Source organism: Melospiza melodia, chromosome 7, assembly GCF_035770615.1.
Source record: "Melospiza melodia melodia isolate bMelMel2 chromosome 7, bMelMel2.pri, whole genome shotgun sequence".
NCBI lineage: Eukaryota > Metazoa > Chordata > Aves > Passeriformes > Passerellidae > Melospiza > Melospiza melodia.
The window spans coordinates 19,522,053-19,542,348 of record NC_086200.1 but is presented as its reverse complement, the minus strand read 5'-3'; positions in this window follow the sequence as shown (position 1 = coordinate 19,542,348).

The window sequence follows — 20,296 nt, the reverse complement described above, 5'->3', positions numbered from 1 at the left end:
ATTTTTCCCATAGGAATATTGCCAGGACAAGTGTGGCAGGCAGTGTTTTCAGGAGAGTCACCTCCCATCTGTCCCCAAAACACTGGGGAAGGCTCCGTGCTTTCCTCCCTATGAGAAAGAACTGTCCTACTTCTCCAGGCATGCATGGCTGAGAATGGTCTTCCACCTCCAGAATTCCCTAAATCCAAAGACTGCTCCCAAAAAAAATCTGCCATTCCTGACAAGTCTGGCTGGCCTTGGCCTAGTGAGACTCTCACCTGCCTTCCAAACACTGAGGCTCTGTGCTTTCCTTCCTATGGAACAAAACTGTCCTTCTCAGCCAGGTGCCCATGGCCACAACTGGGATTTCACTTCCAGCATTCCCTGTTGTGACAGACTGGAGGAGATTGTTGGCTCTAAACATTTTGTGTGGGGGGGAGGAAGGGGCAGGTCCAGCCTTGCCCTGCCCTGGAGCCCCAATCCCCCCAGAGCCTCTATCCCAGCCCAGCAGTGTCTGCCAGTCCCTGGCACAGCACAGGCAATGCTCCACAGCCACCTCTGCAGCCCCAGCCCAGCTCCTGAGGGACCAAATGAGCCCAAGCCCCACCTGGGGGAAGGGCCCAGAGAGACCAAGGGGTATTGAAGGGTGACCACAAGGCAAGCACACATCTTGACCCTGCCTCCTGTTGTAATTTCTATCTGAACACTGCTGGAATCCAGGAGTTGGTAACTCTGTGTGTGCTCCTCTGTATCTTTTCAGCCAACAAAGCCAAGGGAAGGCACAGTTCCATCAAATGCAAAAGTCATTCCTCTGCTGGATATTAAATCCACTTTCCACAGCAGACAGCCTCAGAGCAGTGGAAAGCACCTTCTGTGCCCAGCACAGATCCCAAGGTCCCCCCAAACCCTCCCTGCCCCAATTCTGCCCAGATTTGCTCTTTGCACACATGAGTCACACACTGAAGTCAGGAGCTCCCTCCATGCCCAGAGGGAGGAAAAGAGAGAAAGGGGATGAAGAGCTCTCCTGTGCAGAGCCAAGGTCCAAGTGCTCTGGGATGTCCCAGCAGCATCTGACATGTCCACCATCCCCCAGAGATTTCCGCACAGGAACAGTTTTAGACAAAGGCAAAAGAAAAGGCAATTCTGTGAGATATAAACACAATTAAGATGTTGACTAATATGATATTTATTTCAGCTTCAGAAAGATTGGGCAATTCCCTGAAGCTCAAAGCATGAAACCAGTCAGCTGAAGGGCACTTGAATGACCAGAAAGCACCGGGAGGAGTGCTGAGGGTTTTTTGGAGGACAATGGACATATGCAACATGTTCACAATCCAGCCTTCATAGAACCTGAGTAAGGTCACCATGCCCTTGAAGGACACAAAAGAAGGAGAACACGCTCAGCAGCAGACGGTTCAGGATGCAAAGGCAGACAAGAAAACCACAGCGAGATGCATGAAGAAGAAAGACTAACTAAAATTAACTGAAATATCAAAATGCGTGCGTAAAAAGGATTTAACCAATCATGTATCAGCTTGAGGTGTGAACAATAGAGAACAGTATAAATATGGCTTGCTTTTTGTAATAAATTGGTTTCCCTTATCATATTAATCATGGTGTGATGTCCCGTTAATGATCCTCTGCACCTAGGGACCAGAAATGCATGCAAGCCTCCACCCCAAGAGACATTATGAATTCAAAAAACATGGCCATTAACTGCTTTATACCAACACAGAGTAATGGCAACCAAAATGCAGTCAGAACAGGGTTTTTTCCACTCTCTCTCAAGCCCCACACGTTGGGCACCAAATTTTGTCCTGGTTTAGGGCAAATTTGGGAGAAAACCTCCAAAGGGGCTCCTCCAGAAAGCAAACGCACATTGCCCCTCCCCACAACTGGGTCAGGAAGGATTCCCTGGAGAGAAGTGGAAAGAACCTGTTTATTTAACAGGCAAAGCACCCCCAGCACACAAAATGAACAATACCAGGTGACAACACTCTTTCACCACTCTGAAAAAGATGACAAATTCAGAAAGTCTCTCTTGGGAGTGGTCGCTCTGTTATCAGTCCCTCCGGTGCTGGGGCAGCTGCTGCAGCCACAAGGTGCAAACTCTCAGTGTTTCCCAGGTCCCAGTCCGGAGCAGGTTTGAGTGGTTCCAAAAAAGAGAAAGGAAAAACAGTCCAGGGAAAAATTCGGAGTGCTTAGCTAAACTAATTAATGAGCAGAAACAAAAGCAAGAGCAAAGCAAAAAGCCAAGCAAAAAGCAAAAGCAGCACCATGTACTGCCCTGTCTCTGTGTCCCGCCAGCCGTGGGGGAGCGGCTGATAACAAAACCAAAACAAAACTTCGCTCTTCAGAGCCAGTCTTGAAGGCACAGAACATAATATCCAGCATAAACAGAACACATGGATGGGGATACAAGCATCATAACGTCACCATAGGACAGTCCTGCACCCAAAATTCTGTCCTGCACCCACTGCTGCATCCTGAGTCCTGTCCTGCACCCCGAGCCCCATCCTGTACCCAAATTCTGTACTGTCCCATACCCCAAACTCAAAGCTGCCCCCAAACCCCAACCCCACCCCTCATTTATCACCACATTCCTGTTCCACACCTTCTCTTCAACTCCTCCCCCTCTCCCACCCCTGTCCCACCCCCAAATTTATCCCATGTCCCTGATCCCCTCCCTGTTCCCTCCCCAACCCAGCCCTTCCCCGCAGGCCAAGTGGGCGGCAGCAGCAGTGGCAGCTGGTGGGGGCCGGTGGAGTTGGAGGAGCTGCAGCCCCTGAGCCTCCTCACCCTGGACACGCTCCAGAAGTGCATCTTCAGCTATGAGACCCACGGCCAGGAGTGATTGACACCTGTCCCCACTGATCATCTGTAAGAGACACTCTGAGGTTTCCCTCAGCTGCCTCACGACCGCTGTGACGGAGACTGAAGCCCCCTCCCAAGGGCTGAGACTGAGACCCCTATGACTCTAACACAGGGGGCTGGCCGAACTGAAGCCAGATGTTTGCCAAGTGTTGCCTGCAGGTGTGCTCCCTGGACCAAGAAAACAATTGGTCTCACTCACTGCTGAGAACATGGACTGTCTGTAAACTCACCTGTTCCCTCTCGGTGCTTTCAATAGACTTACCTGCTCCCCCCCTTGGTGGAGGACTATAACAGAACCAAGACTTTGAGATTCTCCCTGACGTGACAAGACGGATCTATTGGCTGGACCACGCGGGTTTCATCTCTCCACTGGCAGCTATTCCTCCCCTCTTTCTCTCTCTCTCTCTCTCTCTCTCCTTTATTCTCCTTTCTAATCCTTCCATCACATCTGCTGTGGGCACTCAACAAGAGGTGCATTTGTTTTGATTAATACCAAAATCCCCTTCCGTGTTGCTTTTGCACTCAGATCAGTTAACAAACCATCATGACCCTCGCTTGTACGAGCGGATCATGACACCATCCTGGTGGCCCTACCATTGTCCCTGCTGGCCATCCTGGTGGCTGTGCTGGCTCTGCCATGGTCCCCACTGGCCATCCTGTCCAATCACTGTCCCTGCTGGCCATTCTGGTGGCCCCAATGGTCCTGCTATCATCCATGCTGGTGGCCACAGTGTCCCCACATCGTCCCTGGTACAGGCAGCCCAGCGAGTACATCCTGCTGCTCACCAAGGTGGGGCTGGGGTGGTGGCCATGGGGCATGAAAGTGGTCAAGAGAGTGGTGGTGGCCATGGAAGGATTGACCATAGAGGCCAGTAGGATGCTGGTGGCCATGGGAGGCTTGGACATAGACTGGTGGCTACAGGGGAACAGTGGTGGCCATGGGCAGCATTGACCATAGAGCTGGTGGCCAGTGGGATGGTGGTGCCATAGGGTGGTGGCCATGGATGGGATTTGGCCCCAGGTGGCCCACAGACTGGTGGCCCCAGTGGCCCGTGGCTCATCTTGCCTCTGCAGGACGAGAATGGCCGCACCCTGTCGGACGAGGACATCGCGGCTGAGGCTGACACCTTCATGTTTGAGGGTGAGCACGAGCTCCCAGGTGCCACTGGGGAGGAGCCACTCCAGTGTCCCCTCACTCACCCAGTGTCCCCACAGGCCATGACACCACGGCCAGTGGCCTGGCATGGCTCTTCTACAACCTGGCCGGCCATCCTGAGCACCAGGAGCGATGCCGCCAGCAGGTACAGGAGCTCCTGGCTGGCCGGGACACTGCAGACATTGAATGGTGAGATGTCCCCAGGGCCACCCCGGTCATGTGGCTTGGGGACACGATGCCAGCCCCGCTTGTCCCCAGGGACGACCTGTCCCAGCTGCCCTTCACCACCATATGCATCAAGGAGAGCCTGCGGCTGCACCCTCCTGTCACTGCTGTGTCCTGGCGCTGCACCGAGGACATCCCCCTGTGTGATGGCTGTGTCATCCCCAAGGGTATGGCATGGCCAGGGTGTCCCCAGTGTCACCACCCATCCTCATCTGCTGTCCCTAAAGTGGCCATTCCCATCCCAGCAGGGGTCATCTGCCTGATGAGCATCTATGGGACCCACCACAACCCAGACCTCTGGCCCAAGCGTGAGGTAGGGCCACCCTATGAGGTGTCCCTGTCACCATGGTGGTGACAGCTGTGTCCCCTCGGTGTGACTGTGTTGGTGTCACCCCAGGTGTTCAGTCCTCTGAGGTTCAGTCTGGAAAACAGCAAGGAACGGTCCCTGTCGTCCTTCATCCCCTTCTCTGCTGGCCCCAGGTATGTGCTGGAGTGGGGACAGGAGTGTCCCCAAATGTCACCCCTGTCCCTGGCTGGGTTCACAGTGGGGTGACAATGGGGAGGAGCAGGGAATAAATGGCAGCATGAAAGGGACAGTATCATGGTGGTGGTGGGGATGTGTTGTCCTTGGCCATGGGACACCCCATGGCATGGACATGTCAACCCATGGACTTGTCTCTAGGCCACTTGTGTCACCATCCATGGCCATGTCCCCCATTTCCTCATCCATGGCCATAGAGCCCCATGTCACCATCTCTATCTGTGACACCCCCCATGCCCAATATCGCCATCCACAGCCATGTCCTTGTCCCCATCCCCACCACATCCCCACCCAGGTCCTTGTCCACATCCCCACCACATCCCCACCCAGGTCCTTGTCCCCATCCCCACCATATCCCCACCCACGTCCTTGTCCCCATCCCTACCATGTCCCCACCCAAGTCCCACAATGTCACCATCCACGTCTTAGTTGAATGTCTTTATATTTACCCCAATGTTGGGTGAAGGATAATGAAAAATGAAAGAAAATAAAGGCCAAAATAAAAGCATTTATGTGTCCATGCTGGCTGAGTATCCGTGTGCCTGGGCGGGTAGAAAGGACCTTTTCTAGAAAGATTTCCACTCCATTGTCTCCAAAATCCTGGGTTTTGCCCCAGTCAATCACCATTTGGCTGTGGAAGATGCTGGTGGGCCAGAGAGAATTAGAATCATGGAATGATTCAGGTTGGAAAAGACCTCCAACACCATTTGGAATTCTGGATGCCACTCGAAGCAATGACTGGATACAAAAGGTGAGACTGTTTTGGGGTCGAAAGTAAAATCTGTGCTGTCCACTATGAAATTCTGATGTCTGTTTGCATCCCAATGGATTTTTCTCTGGCCGTGTCCAAGTGCCCAAGGAGAGCCAGGAAGATGTGGGGACCACCAGCCAGGTGTCTTCCCAACATGGATCACCAGGATCATGGATGACCAAGTCTCCGCCCAGCGAGGGTCACTGTGGACCATCCAGTGGGGGTCCCCAATGGGGGATGGAGTTGAAGCAGCACTCAAAGCTCTTCCTGTCACTGTAGGACACAAAACAACACGAGCGCACACACTGCTGCTCTCAAGGGGAAGAAAAGGGAAGTTTATTTCCTGACTCCAACATTTACAGTTTTCTAAAAGCGACCGTGGATTGGAGGGTGAAAGTGCCACCTCTCCAATGACACTGGACAAATTAACAGTCCATCATATTTTTCTTCTTCTATGAAAGAATGCCAAACAAGAAGTTATTTACAGAAAGTGTTTGAGAAAGTTTGCTACAAGAATGTAAACATTAGAAGGCTCAGAAAATCTTTAAAAATCAAGGCAACACTCTTCCTGCACACAGGGCACTTGTTGGGCATCCCTTACTGCTGCCTCCCTTGGTGTTGGGTCACAGCAGAGTTCTGGGAGAAGTTCTTCCCACACTTGGGACACTGTCAGGGCCTCTCCCCAGTGTGGATCCACTGGTGGGTGACGAGAGTGCAGTTTTTCTAAAAGCCCTTCCTGCAGTCAGGGCAGCAGAAGGGCCTCTATTCTGTGTGAATCTGCTGATGCTTGAGGAGACGGTATCGGCTCTGAAACCTCTCCCCACACTCAGAACACTCATCGGATCTCTCCCCAGTGTGGATTCTCTGGTGGGCAATCAGCCTAGAGTTCTGCCTGAAGCATTTCCCACATTCCCCACACCTGTAAGGCCTCTCCCCAGTGTGGATCCTCTGGTGGACACTCAGGCCAGAGGGGTCGATGAAGCTTTTCCCACATTCCCTGCACTTGTAGGGCCTCTCCCCAGTGTGGATCCTCTGGTGGGCATTCAGATGGCAGCTCTGCCTAAAGCTTTTCCCACATTCCCTGCACTTGTAGGGCCTCTCCCCAGTGTGGATCCTCTGGTGCAGAATCAGGCTGGAGTTCTCAATGAAGCTCTTCCCACACTCTGAGCACGTGTAGGGGCACTCCCCAGTGTGCATTGTCTGGTGGATGATCAGGCGGGAGCTGTCACGGAAGCCCTTCCCACACTCCCCACACACAAAGGGTCGTATCCCAGTGTGGATCATCTGGTGGAGTTTCAAGCTGGAGCTCCTCCTGAAGCCCTTCCCACATTCTCCACATTTATAGGGCCATTCATTGGTGTGGATCCTCTGGTGGGCGATCAGGTTGGAGTTGATCCTGAAGCTCTTCCCACATTCCCCACACTTGTGGGGCCGTTCATTGGTGTGGGTCCTCTGGTGGACAATCAGGTGGGAGCTGATCCTGAAGCTCTTCCCACATTCCCTACACTCATAGGGCCGTTCCCCGGTGTGGGTCCTCTGGTGGATGAGCAGGTGGTCGCTCCTGCCGAAACTCTTCCCACATTCCAAGCACTGGTGGGGCTTCTTGCCATCATCAAGCTGCTCATGGACCACCACTTCAGCGCTCTGGCCAGATCTCTGGCTGCCTTCCAGGCACAGGCTGAGTCTCTCCTCCTCGGAGCACCCTGGGCTGGGTTTGCAGCCCCTCCTCTTGAGGGATCTCCGGGGCTTTTCCTCCCCAGTGGATTCCTGTGCCCTGGAGCCGCTCAAAATGGCCTCTTCCACCAGGTTCTGCTGTGAGGATTTGTCCTCCCTGGTCTCCATCCTCAGCTCCTTCCCTGGGGGAGGAAGGACAAGGAGAGGCTGGGATTTGCCTCCGTGCCACAGGGAAGGGGAAGGAGATCCCCCTAGTGCATCCCTGGCTGGACAGCATCAGCAGTGGGGCTGTGCTGCAGCTGGGGCCGTGCTGGGCTGGGAGACGGAGCAGGACAGAGGGGAAAAGGGGCACTGACTTCCTTCTCACCTGCCTCAGTGCCCTGGGGCATCTTCCTCTTCCTCACAGCCTTCTCCATCCAGATGAGGTTTGGGAATGGGAAATCCTGATTTGGGGGAAAAACAAGATGTGAGTGCATTGCCTTCGGAGGTCCCACTGGCCAAGTCCATCTCTAGAAGTCACCGGACGTCTGGTGGCCAGAAATACCTCCAAAAATCAAGGAGTCCAAAAACCTCTCCCAGGAGTTCCCTGTTTCCAGTGTCCTCACTTTGGGCTTATGGGGGTCCCTCTTCTCAGAGCTGCTGGGGGGGCTGTGGGACCTGGGCATTCCCCCTCTCCCGGGTCCTGCTTACACAGGCTGAGGGTCTTTTGGGGGTCCCAGGGGTGAAATTATGATGCTCGTATCCCCATTTGTCTGAAATAAGCTTTGCACCTTTAACACTGGTTCTGAGAGCAGAGAGGGAGGAAGAAGAAGCACGGAGTTTGTTTTCAGAACCTCTCTCACTCCTCCACATTCCTGCTCCTCTCTTGTCTGCAGATGGACAGACAGCGGGACAGAGCCCTCCTTTGCTGTTAGTCAGTTTGAGCTAGCAGAGGAAGAGAAGCTCCCTGGACTGTGGTTTTTGGTTTATCCTTTTCTTTGGACCCGTCTAAACCTGCTCTGGATTGAACACCCAGAAGAGCACCAGGTGCTCACACCTGTGCCCCACCGGGGCTGGGCCACGGCATTTCCAGCACCAGAGAGACTGATAAGAGACTGATAAGAGACTGAGCAAGCCATGCTACAGCTCACGGAGGGACTTTGTGAGTTTGTCATCTCTTTTGGAGCAGCAAGAGATTTTATTGTTTAATACTGTTCATTTTTGGGGCTGGTGAGTGCTTTGCCTGTTCAATAAACAGTTTTTTCCACTTCTCTCAAAGAAAATACTTTTCCAGAACCAGCTGGAGGAGGGGCCACTTGACTTTGCTCTTCTACAGGAAACACCTTTAGAGTTTTTCCTCCCAAAATTGCCCTAAGCCAGGACATTGGCTTTGAAGGTCCCACTGGCCAAGTCCATCTCTAGAAGTCACTGAGTGTCTGGTGGCCAGAAATACCTCCAAAAATCAAGAATTCCAAAAACCTCTCCCAGGAGTGCCCCGTTTCCAGTGTCCTTATTTTGGGCTTATGGGGGTCCCTCTTCTCACAGCTGATGGGGGGCCTGTGGGTCCTGGGCATTCCCCCTCTCCCGGGTCCTGCTCAGGCATGCTGAGGGGGTTTTGGGGGTCCCAGGGCTCACCCTCCCCTGATTCTGTGGAAATTGTTTTTGTGACACGTGCCAATTGGGAATGGAATCAGCAAATGCTTCTATCTGCTGTGTCCAAAACAAGACACAAAGAAAGGTTTTGAAACTTTCTGACCAAATAGACAAATAAAGCATCAAAATCAAAGAAGTATAGTAGAGCAAAAGAGATGAGGCAGCAAGACGACTGATGCTTAGAATAAAATAGAGGAAGTTGGGGTAAAGCTAAGAGATATTGTAACAAAGCAATTAAAAGCTTATGTATAATAAAAAGCTTGATGCACTTGACAAATCATGTAGCAGACACCAGTGCAAGGCCTCCCTCCAGACAATCACAAGAAGGATAGCAATCAATGACCACCTAGAAATATTGTGAAATTACTGCTCCCAGCTTATTGATATTTGCTAATTTGGACTAACCAAGCATATTGGAAAATGCTTTGTAGGCTTAAAAACAGTATATATAATTTACTGAACTGTGTGTGCTATGAGTGGAGCAGTGACTCCCCAGCCACCCAGCGCTGCGTGCTTGCTTTAAAATAAAAGGTATAGAAGTAAAATTCACATTCGCTATTGAAATTTTACATCAGGTGTTCCAGGGTCCCCTTTCTCCAGCATCCCCCCACTCTAGGCACTCAGCGCTTCCCCTGCTCCCCTTTGCACTCCTGAGAGATCCAAAAGTACCCCCTTCATCAAATAAATTAAAAATACCTCTCTCAGCGACACCAAAATATATTTGGGACTCAACTCCTGTGAAAAACGCCAATCACTTGTTTTTAAAATTTTAAAAGTTTAATAGTAATAAAATGGTTCTAAAAATAGTAATACAATTAGAGTAATAATAATTTGGACAATTTGAATTAGGACAATACGAGACAACAAATACAAAGAATTATGGATGTCCGGGTACCTTTTTCTGGGCAGCACGAGCCTGAAAAAGGGCACCGGTTAACAAAGATTAACCCTTAAAAACAATAACCCGTTGCATATTCATACACCTCATACATGATGCATAAATTCCATTCAAACACAGGATTCTGTCTGGCCATCATCAACTTCTTCCTTCTAATCCTAACAGCCCCTTTGAGGCGGGAAGAAGTTCGTTTCTTCTGGTAAGAGAGCAAAAAATTCTTTTTTCTGAAAGATTCAGGTGTCCTGTGGCTGCTATCTGATGCGAGTGCCTCATTCCTTCCTTTAAAAAAACCTCACTGACATAGTTCTTCTTTTAACTACAAAAGTTACCTTTTAATTACAAGACTACATTTATTATTAAACTGTTAATACAGCACTACTAATCAATACACCAAAATACATATGGTAAATGTGAAAATGCCTGTATTTTATGATTGGCTTTTCGCAAATATTAAATGAATATTATATGTGTTGTGTTAGAAAGTAATGCTGTATTAATTCTCTTAAGTACCATGTTAAATATAGTTTTAGGTTATAAAAATTGTTAAAATAGAAACGATGCCACGTAGGATACTTTTTTAAAGAAAGGACTTCCAGCGAGATAGCAGCCACAGGACACCTGAATCTTTCAGAGAAAAATAATTTATTGCTCTCTTACCAGAAGAAACAAACTTCTTCCTGCCTCGAAGGTGCTGTTAGGATTCAGAGGAAGAAGCTGACACTGACCAGACAGAATCCTGTGTTTGAACGGAATTTATGCATCATGTATGAAGTGCATGAATATGCAATGGGCTATTGTTTTTAAGGGTTAATCTTTGTTAGCGGGGGTCCTTTTTCGGGCTCATGCTGCCCAGAAAAAGGTACCCAGAGGTCCGTAACTCTTTGTATTTGTTGTCTTGTATTGTCCTAATTCAAATTGTCCAAATTATTATTACTCTAATTGTATTACTATTTTTAGAACCATTTTATTACTACTAAACTTTTACAATTTTTCACACACCATAAGCACACGTACCTTTGCTTAAAACAATGCTTGCTTATTTCGAATACAATACCTGCTTGTAAGCCTTAAAACACAACACACAGAGCTCCATTCTTAAGCTTTAACCTTCCTAATATCTTGCTTGTCGGCGGAAGGGAACCAGGACATCAATTTGATCATCACAGGCTCGATTTTATTGATCAGTACAGCGGGTTAAATACAGTTAATAATGAGCTTCATACATATTGCAAAAGTTGAGCTCAGGATTGGTCAGTTACATATCAGCACCTACGCCTACTTCTACATTCCTATGGTTCTACTTTTGATACTTTCTACATATTCTTAGGATATATTCAGGACTAATCTCAACTCCCTATCCTCATGTTGCAGCAAGGTTGCTGCTGACTCTTCCTTTCAGCTTGCTGACTGCTGACTTTTCTCCTTCAGCTTAACCAGTGGCATTATATCAGTGTGGCCTTTCTCAGCTAACCAATTATTAATAATACTCTCCACATTTCCCCCGTTTTCTTCTTGTGCAAGGAGATTAGTTTGCCATGTTTTTGCTATTGTACGGCTGACCATGTTTTGAATACAGTTAAAGATACAAGGCAAAATAAGCAAAAACAGTAAAATTACACTCAGCAGTCCTATAGCATAGATCACAAGGTTCCTCAGCCACGGTCCGAGTCCCAGGCCTTTAAGCCATTCGTCAATTCCTAAACCGTCTTCTTCCTTAAGTTTGTGAAGTCCCTGTTGTAATTCTTTTATCTTAGTGTGAATGGACACCGAATGATCAGACAGATTCATGCAACACATTCCCTCGAACTCTTCACATCCATGCCCTTGTGCTAAGAGCAAAAAATCTACAGCAGCTCTATTTTGCAAAACAGCATGGTTAACACTTTGCACATCTGCAGTTAACATGTCCAGAATTTGTGATGTCTTGTTCAGCTCATCCCTTGCCCAGCATCCTAATTGTTTTGCTAAATTCATGGCTTTATTGGCAGATCCTCCTGGTAAGATAGTTGAAACCACCACCTGTTTGAATGTGCCCCAAAACCGTGGATCTCCTATCTTGCTGCAGTCTAAGTCATGTATGCTACGTTTTTTCCTGTTTGAATTTTGACTCAGCTGCATTAGCAAGGACACATTAGGATGAAACAGTGACAATTTTCCCAAAAAACAGGGTCCACCCTGTGGTTTAGCTGGTATACCATTCCATGCCCTGTCTCCACAAATCAAAAATATTCCTGTGGCTAATTTCATTGGTGCTGTGATATTTGTGCCGTTACATTGACTGTAATGCTGTGGAGAGAATTCACTCACATACAGGGATGAATCTAGGGTGGCCCATGTTTCTTTAGGTTGGTTTAAATTCTGAGCACCCGAAAGTTTGAAGCTAAACCATCCACCAGCTGTAGTGTTAGATATGCTGGCATTTGTACTTCCAAAAAGATCGAATTCCTCATTAGGAGAATGCAAAGAGGTGTGAAATGATTGGATTAGTAAGCATTGACGATAGCCATCACTCTGACCTGCAGTATACCCTTTATGTACTGGTAATGTGATGTTTGACATGTTAGACATACATAAGGTTTGATTGTTTATCAAACTGCAAAATTCTCCAGGAGACCACACCGGAAGTTCCACCAGGCATGTTCGAAATGGGTTAGTGACTCCTCCAAGACTAAGACAAAGTGATGATTGGTTAGTTTGATTAGCAAGTGTTACCCATAAATTTTCCCTTGGTTGACTAAAGTGTGTTACTCCTACTGCTTCACTTGCTACAGCATTGAGCAGTATTACAAAAACAAACCTCATTTTTCTTTCTGCTTGCTTTGCTTCTCCTTTTCTTCCTTCTGCTTACATTGTTTTTCCTTTCTTCGCTGTCTTTTCCCTGGTTTGCTAGATTGTCTATTGTAAGGCTGAGTCAATTCTTGAATATACTGATCTAATTCTAAATCAGCATCCTTGCTCACAAGTATAGCACGAGGTAAGTTTGAAGGCAAATCAGCTTTGCAGCGAGCTGCTATGATGCGTGAGGCTTTAGTAATTTCAAATATTCTAAGGTTTTCCTGTAACTTCCACCTAAGATATGCTATAATCACTTGTTCTGCACTCTCAAAGAGCTGTAATCCTGTCCGTCCTGGCAGGCCAGTACTTTGTTCAAGAGCTCTAACCCAGATATGATTTCGAATCCACTTTCCAAAACAAGATGTACACCATAAATATCCTAATGACTTCTGTGAATACCAATAAACCTGATTACAATCTGCACAATGCAAAGCTACCCATGCATAGCATTTATCTTTATCCTTTTTGCAAACATAACAAGGAAGCGAATGTAAGTAAGGACCAGTATAAAATTGTGTATCTTCAACCCAAAGCAACCAATTCAATGGTGGTGATCGCAAAGACTCTTCAGCCTTTTTACTATATGAGGCTAACAGCTCAAGGTCTTTCTTTAACACAAGGTGTATCTTATTTTGTAATCGTAGTTCTTGTTCGTTATCCTCCTCAACAACTATATCTTCCTGAGGGTCCCACAACTGTAAAAGTGTTCTAATCATAGAAAATTAATTAGCAATCACTGATACCCCTATTCAAATGAGACCGTTCTCTTTTTTGCCTTCTTTTTCTTATCTGTCTTCAATCTTGCTGCTCCTAATTTCACTGGTCCTGCCACTTGCAAACTTAATTTTTGCAACTTATCAATGCAGCAATCTAATGCTCTATCAGGATCCCCTTGGAAGGGTCCTACAACTGAATGCTGTGTTAGAGGCACTAATTTCCTACACCTTATAGAAACTATACGTGATTTACTTTGAACCTTAATTCTATTCACAATACATTGTATTTCCCATCGATAATAAGCAAGAACCTTCTGTTCAGGAGACTCATAAAGATTTAAAGCTATATATGCGTTTTGCCCTGTTTTTCTCCTTAATTCATCTTGCCAGCTTTTTCCCCACGTATGCTCGTGTTCACAAGTATGACACCACAAATCCCGTAATAATGATTGTTCTATCCAAAAAGTTCTTTTACAACCCCCACAACGTAGGGCTATCCAGGCAGCACAATGTGGATTGTGACAGTCAAGGCAATGTAGTTTTGCTGGATCTGTTAAGTGAAAAGTTGATAATGAGTCGATGAAACCAATCAACTCCTGGGCTGTCCGATAGTGACGTGTCAGTGCTCTGTCCACCGCTTCCGAGTACCCCTTCAATTGAAACAGTAGTGGTTGTAGGACTAGAAGCAGTTTCTTCCCCAGTCGCTCCTTGTCCTCCTCCGTAAGGCGATCCATCAGAGGCTGCATCAAAAACAGGTTTAGTCCACTTAGCAGGCACCCACAAAGGCCCTGTAGGTGAGGAAACACAAAGATACCCCCGACCCCAATATAATACTTTTGCAGGTTTTTCCCATAATCCTGTACTTGGGTTCTTATACTTAACCCAGACCTCTGCTTCCTTAGTATTTTCCTGACCTGACCTCGGATGATGTTTCATTGCAGGGGGGGTATCATCTTCCCCAAAAATGCATAAATGATTAATCACATACAAAACCTTAGCCAAACATGCTTGTGGATCTGTCAAATCTTGATGTTTTTCAATATACTGCTTAAGGGTACCGTTTGCTCTTTCCACTATTGCCTGTCCAGTAGAAGAGTGTGGAATACCTGTCCCATGCTTAACAGACCACTGATTCAAAAATTTCCGGACCCTAGCACTTACATAAGCTCGACCATTATCCGTTTTGATACTCTTTGGAACTCCCATAACAGCGAAACAACTTAGCAGATGTCTGATAACCTGTATAGCTTTCTGTCCTGCCTGAGCCGTAGCCCATATGTAGTGACTATATGTATCTATGGTGACGTGCACATGCTTGACTTTACCGAATCTGGCTATGTGTGTAACATCCATTTGCCATATCTCATTTATTTTTAAACCTCGAGGATTAACTCCGATGCCTAGACCTATCCCACCATTATGATAACTACATGTTGGACATGCTCTGACAATGGCCTTGGCTTGTGACAAACTCAGCTCAAAGTGTTTTGCTAAACCTCTTGCATTTTGATGATATCTACTATGTGCTTCTCTGGCCAATGTGTGCTTGTCAATAGGACAAGAATTATCAATGGGTAGGGTAACCAATTTATCTGCACGTTCATTCCCTTCTCCTAAACCTTCAGACCATTTATGGCTCCTAATATGAATCACAGAATATGCTGCCTTTCTTTCTCGTAAAGCCTTCCTTAACTGTATCAGTAACTCATACAATCGTTTATTATTCACTTCCTTAATTGCTGCTTCCTCTATTCGTTTGACTACTCCTGCAACATACATAGAGTCTGTGACCACATTTAAAGGCTCCTGTAAGTTGGACACCGCCCATACTACTGCTAACAATTCCAAAGTTTGTAAGCTATCTGCAGGGTCTGCTGTGAGGAGTTGATGCTTCCATTGTCCTTTTTCATGCCAGGTAACAGCAGCACACCTTGATTTCTTTCCTGCATCTGTAAAAACTGTAATAGCTCCTTCTATGGGGTTTTCTTCTCTCAAAGGTCGAGTGATCCAGTTCCATTCTGTCATCCATTGCAAAACTCTAGGCACTAATTTACTAGTCTCTACTTTAGCAGGTGACATCAATAATGCTTCTTGTAAATTCTTTGAATTTATCAAGTACCAGTCCAAGGTTTCTTTTTCCATAGGCAATCTAATAGTAGCAGGTTCTCTACCATCCACTTCAAGAATTCTGAGACGCCCCTTTTTGATTAATGCAGCCAATTGTTCAATTTTTGAAGATATTGTTTTCTTATGCTGTAGTGGCGGTGATAACCATTCCAACACCCGTATCTCCCCCGTTTTCTTTTGCAACTGAGAGAGAGCACCAAGCAAGTGGCAAGGGCTATTCCAAATAGTAAGGTCAATGGGGTGGTCGAGTTGTCGACGAGACACATACCCTTGCTGTACACAGTTACTAATTTGCTGCAAGGCAAGACGATGCTCCTTTGTCAGGTGTACAGGAGTAGTAGGGTCCACGCCTTTTAACAAAGGCCGTAGGGCTTCTAATAAATGATTTGGTATTCCCACAATAGGCTTCAGCCACTGTAAGTCTCCCAGCAACTTCTGTGCATCATGTAGAGTTTTAATGTCCAATTGTAATTCCAATTTTTGTGGTATTACTATTTGATCCGTCAAAGTCCATCCCAAATATTTCCAGGGCTTTGTAGTCTGAATTTTCTCTGCAGCAATAACAAGTGAATATGCAGCAAGAGTATTTTTAATGGTGTTAATCTGTAAAGAGGAGAATGGCTGTTGCTGTGCAAACAAAATATCGTCCATGTAATGATATATTATAGTTGCTGGCCATTTACGACATAGTGGCTGTAATGCTGCATCAACATAAAGCTGACATAAAGTGGGGGAGTTGCGCATGCCCTGTGGAAGAGATGTCCATTCAAATCTTTTATCTGGTTCCCCACGATTTATTGCTGGTAAAGTAAAAGCAAATCTCTTCATGTCATCAGGATGCAGGCCAATAGTGAAAAAACAATCCTTCAGGTCAATAATTAAAAGTGGCCAGTGTTCTGGAATCATAGCTGGATTTGGAAGACCAGGCTGTAAGGCCCCCATTGGTTCCATTTGGTCATTTACAGCCCTCAAATCATGTATCAAACGATATTTCCCTGATTTCTTTTTGATTACAAAAATAGGTGTATTCCAAGGGCTTGTGGACAGTCGTAGGTGCCCTTTTGCATATTGTTCCTGTACCAATTCATGGGCATGCATAAGACTCTCCCCTTTTAATGGCCATTGCTTAACCATCACCGGTGTATCCGTTTTCCAGGTGAGTGGAATGGGGAAAGTCCAAGCAATGGCAATTACCCCAAAGGGTGCTGATTAGTTAACACCACTCCCAATTGTGTTAAAATGTCCCTTCCAATTAAGCAGGTAACTGTAGGAGGCAGTTGAACAATTGAAAACACAGCAGATATTTGTTGATTCTCAATGCACACAGACAAAGACGGCGACCTGCTTGCCAATGTAAATCCTCCCACTCCTGTGAGCATGTTTGATGAAGGAAATAGAGGCCAATGTTGTGGCCATGCTTCTGGAGAACTGATGCTAGTATCTGCTCCTGTATCCAATAATCCATAAAGGGTTATGCTTTGATGCCCATAAGTAATTTCAACCTTTTGTTTTGGTCTATTTTGTAAATCCACAGTTAAAAGTGTAACACCAGTAGAGCCAAAACTTTTTCATCCCGTGTTTGCCCAGTAAATGATTGTATTCCTGATGTCATTTGTGACAGTGGTACCAATTGTGCAATGCGTTGTCCTTTTGTAATTTTAATCGGAGGATAAAGGGTGTAAGCCATAATTTGTATTTCCCCTGTAAAGTCCGCATCGATAACACCAGGCAAAACAAATAATCCCAACATAGTTATAGAGGAACGTCCCAGCAATAATGCTCCACATGTTTGTCCATTTAATATAAGAGGACCCTTTACTCCAGTGGGTATCCTCTCAGGCCAGTTCGTCATTAGTGTGACGTCTACTGCTGCTGCTAAGTCCAAGCCGAAGCTCCCGGTTGTTGCGGGTTGCAGACAGGAGGTGGCAGCGATGTCACGGCAGCTGCTGGTGTCTCCGATGTCACGGCGACAACTTGTGTCTGGGCGCGGCCCCCATGATTCGCGCTCCGCAAATGGTTTCCCGACCGGCGCCTACAAGCCGTAGTGTTGTGGGACCTGGATCGGCAGTGTTGACACCATACGCCAGTCGCTCGGCATGTTCGGTGTGTATGTCCTTCGTTGCCGCATCGGTAACAGTTGAGGAATGGCTTCGAACCTCCTTGCGTGACTGCCAAAGAGCCGTTTCGGAGAGAAGCAAGAGCAGCTAATACCTGATTTTGAGTGGACTCTGCTTGCTTTTGTAACCCTAATCCTAATTCCTTTAAGGCTTCTGCTATAAATGCCTGTGAAGCTGTTGGCATTAATGCCATTCGCTCTAATGCTTCCTCAATAGTCCAATTTGCCCCTAAAGTAGCTAACACTCTCTGGGTTGCTGGATTGCTATTTTGCAAGGGACACTGCTTCAGTAGCGCCCCCTTCATGTAGTCTGCGACACCAGCCCGATCTATAGCAGTAGCTGCTCTATCAATAAAATTTCCAAATGATTCTTCCCTTCCTTGCTTAATGCCCATATAAGCTGGTAACCCTCCTGGCTCTTTAACCATGTCTATTGCAGCACGCACCAACTGCATAGACTCTCTAAGTTTATCAGCTCCCAATATCATCTGTGCCTCTGTACGCAAATATGCCCCTAAGCCCATCAGCTCCTCTACTGTCACCCCATGTAATGGGTCTCCCTGGGCTCGTTGTACAGCAACCGATTCATTTACCAACGCTTGCCAATGGGCGTTAAACAATAACTGCTGATGCTGAGTGAATATCAACTGAACTATTCCTCTTAAATCATTAGGACATAAAACCTGAGTATTAAAAAGATAATCTAACATTTGCCTAACAGGTTCACTTTTTACTCCAAACTGACTAACCGTAGAACGTAGCTGAGTTAACAGCTTCCAATCTAAGGGAGTATATTCTGCTATATTATGCGTAAGGTTCCCCTGTGCATCATACTGTGGTGTGTATGTAACTGGACATGCAAGACTAGAAGCTATTTCCACCGCCTCACCATCCCCCATTTGCATTACTTCTTTCGCCAAAGCAGCCCAAGCTTCCCTCCTCTGTTTAGCCATCTCCCCCCATGGATCACGGTGTGCCCCTGGGATGGGATCTGGCCCTTTAAGGGTGCTATGCTGGTGGCGCTTCGGTGCAGACACCGAGGTTTCGCGCGGGGGTGGCAGTGAAGCAGGGGCTGGCTCGCGCGGGGGAAGCGGCTTCCCCGCTGGAGCTGACAGTGCAACCGGAGCCGACTCACGCGGAGCCAGCCTGCGGGGGGCAATCCGCATCCCCGCTGTAGCCGGATCTGGCGGGGAAATGGACCCTTCCCCCACCGAAGCTGTAACCTGAGCCGGCTCACTGAGGGGCAGCGGCGGAGGCAAGGCTGGCGGCGGAGGCGAAGCTGGCTTGCTCCTACCCCCACCATCCGACCCGCCTGAAGCTGGTGGCGGAGGCAAAGCTGGCTTGCTCCTACCCCCACCATCCGACTCGCCCTCCCCCTCTGACAGGAAAGGTGCAGACGGTTCCACTGCGCCTATAGAGAAATCCTCCACACCACTTTGCTGGGGACTCTTAGGCATAAGTACCTTAGTTACAGAAGGTGCCAGGGGATCATCTTCACGACCATACCCTATATTCCTCTTATGAGCTTCTGTTGCCCTTTCTGCTGCCTTTCTCTCAGAGACCTGCTGAAGTAACGTGTTATACACCACCCGCCATAACTTCCCGAATTTCTTTGCTGACTTATCATCGTCTAGTATTGTATCCCACAATATTTCCCCAAACTTTCTCCACTCTGATAACTCATGAACTGTATGAGGATTAGAAAAGATACCCTTAGCATGGCCATAAGCTAATAACCCTGGTAACTCCCTTTTTAAATCTATCCCTTTTATCCCACGCCGCTCTAAATAAGCGGTAAATAAATCATATGCCGCTTGCCTATCCATACCTATTAATCAGCGCGCGCTGTTGCAGCTCTCCAGGCTCCTGCGGACACGTATTGGCTTAAGTCACAGTTGTGAACCTTAAGGGTGCTTCAAATTCCGGCACCGTCCCGGCTGCAAGGACCCAAACCCAACTTCCGGACCGTGGCGTAATCCCTTTTCCTTTTAATCCGAGAAAAAGGGCAGAGATTCGGTTATGCCCGCATTCTCCACCATTTGTCGGCGGAAGGGAACCAGGACATCAGTTTGATCATCACAGGCTCGATTTTATTTATCAGTACGGCGGGTTAAATACAGTTAATAATGAGCTTCATACATATTGCAAAAGTTGAGCTCAGGATTGGTCAGCTTACATATCAGCACCTACGCCTACTTCTACATTCCTATGGTTCTACTTTTGTTACTTTCTACATATTCTTAGGATATATTCAGGACTAATCTCAACTCCCTATCCTCATGTTGCAGCAAGGTCACTGCTGACTCTTCCTTTCAGCTTGCTGACTGCTGAGTTTTCTCCTTCAGTTTAACCAGCGGCATTATATCAGTGTGGCCTTTCTCAGCTAACCAATTATTAATAATGCTCTCCACAGTATGTCAAGAAAGTCTTTGGGAGAAACATGAATGAATTCAGAAACTTCCCCTGATATTATTTTGGATTTTCACGATTTTCTGGAATGCTGGGTGAAGTGTAAGGATGCCAAAAGGAAAGTGAAAGCAAACCAATAAATCTTTAAAAACTCAGAAGCCTCTCCTGTCTGTTCCTTGAAGAAGTTGCCAAACAATGTCACTTTTGCAATCCTTTGAAAGATCTTATAGGAAAAAGCATTGGCCAAAAGTGCTGCCCTGTGTTTCTGAACAGCAACATGCATTTTGTGTTGATGCAAGGTTTGTACCAGGGTTTGGGGTTTTTGTGTGTGCTTTGAATGTGAGTCTTTGCAGGACTATTAAT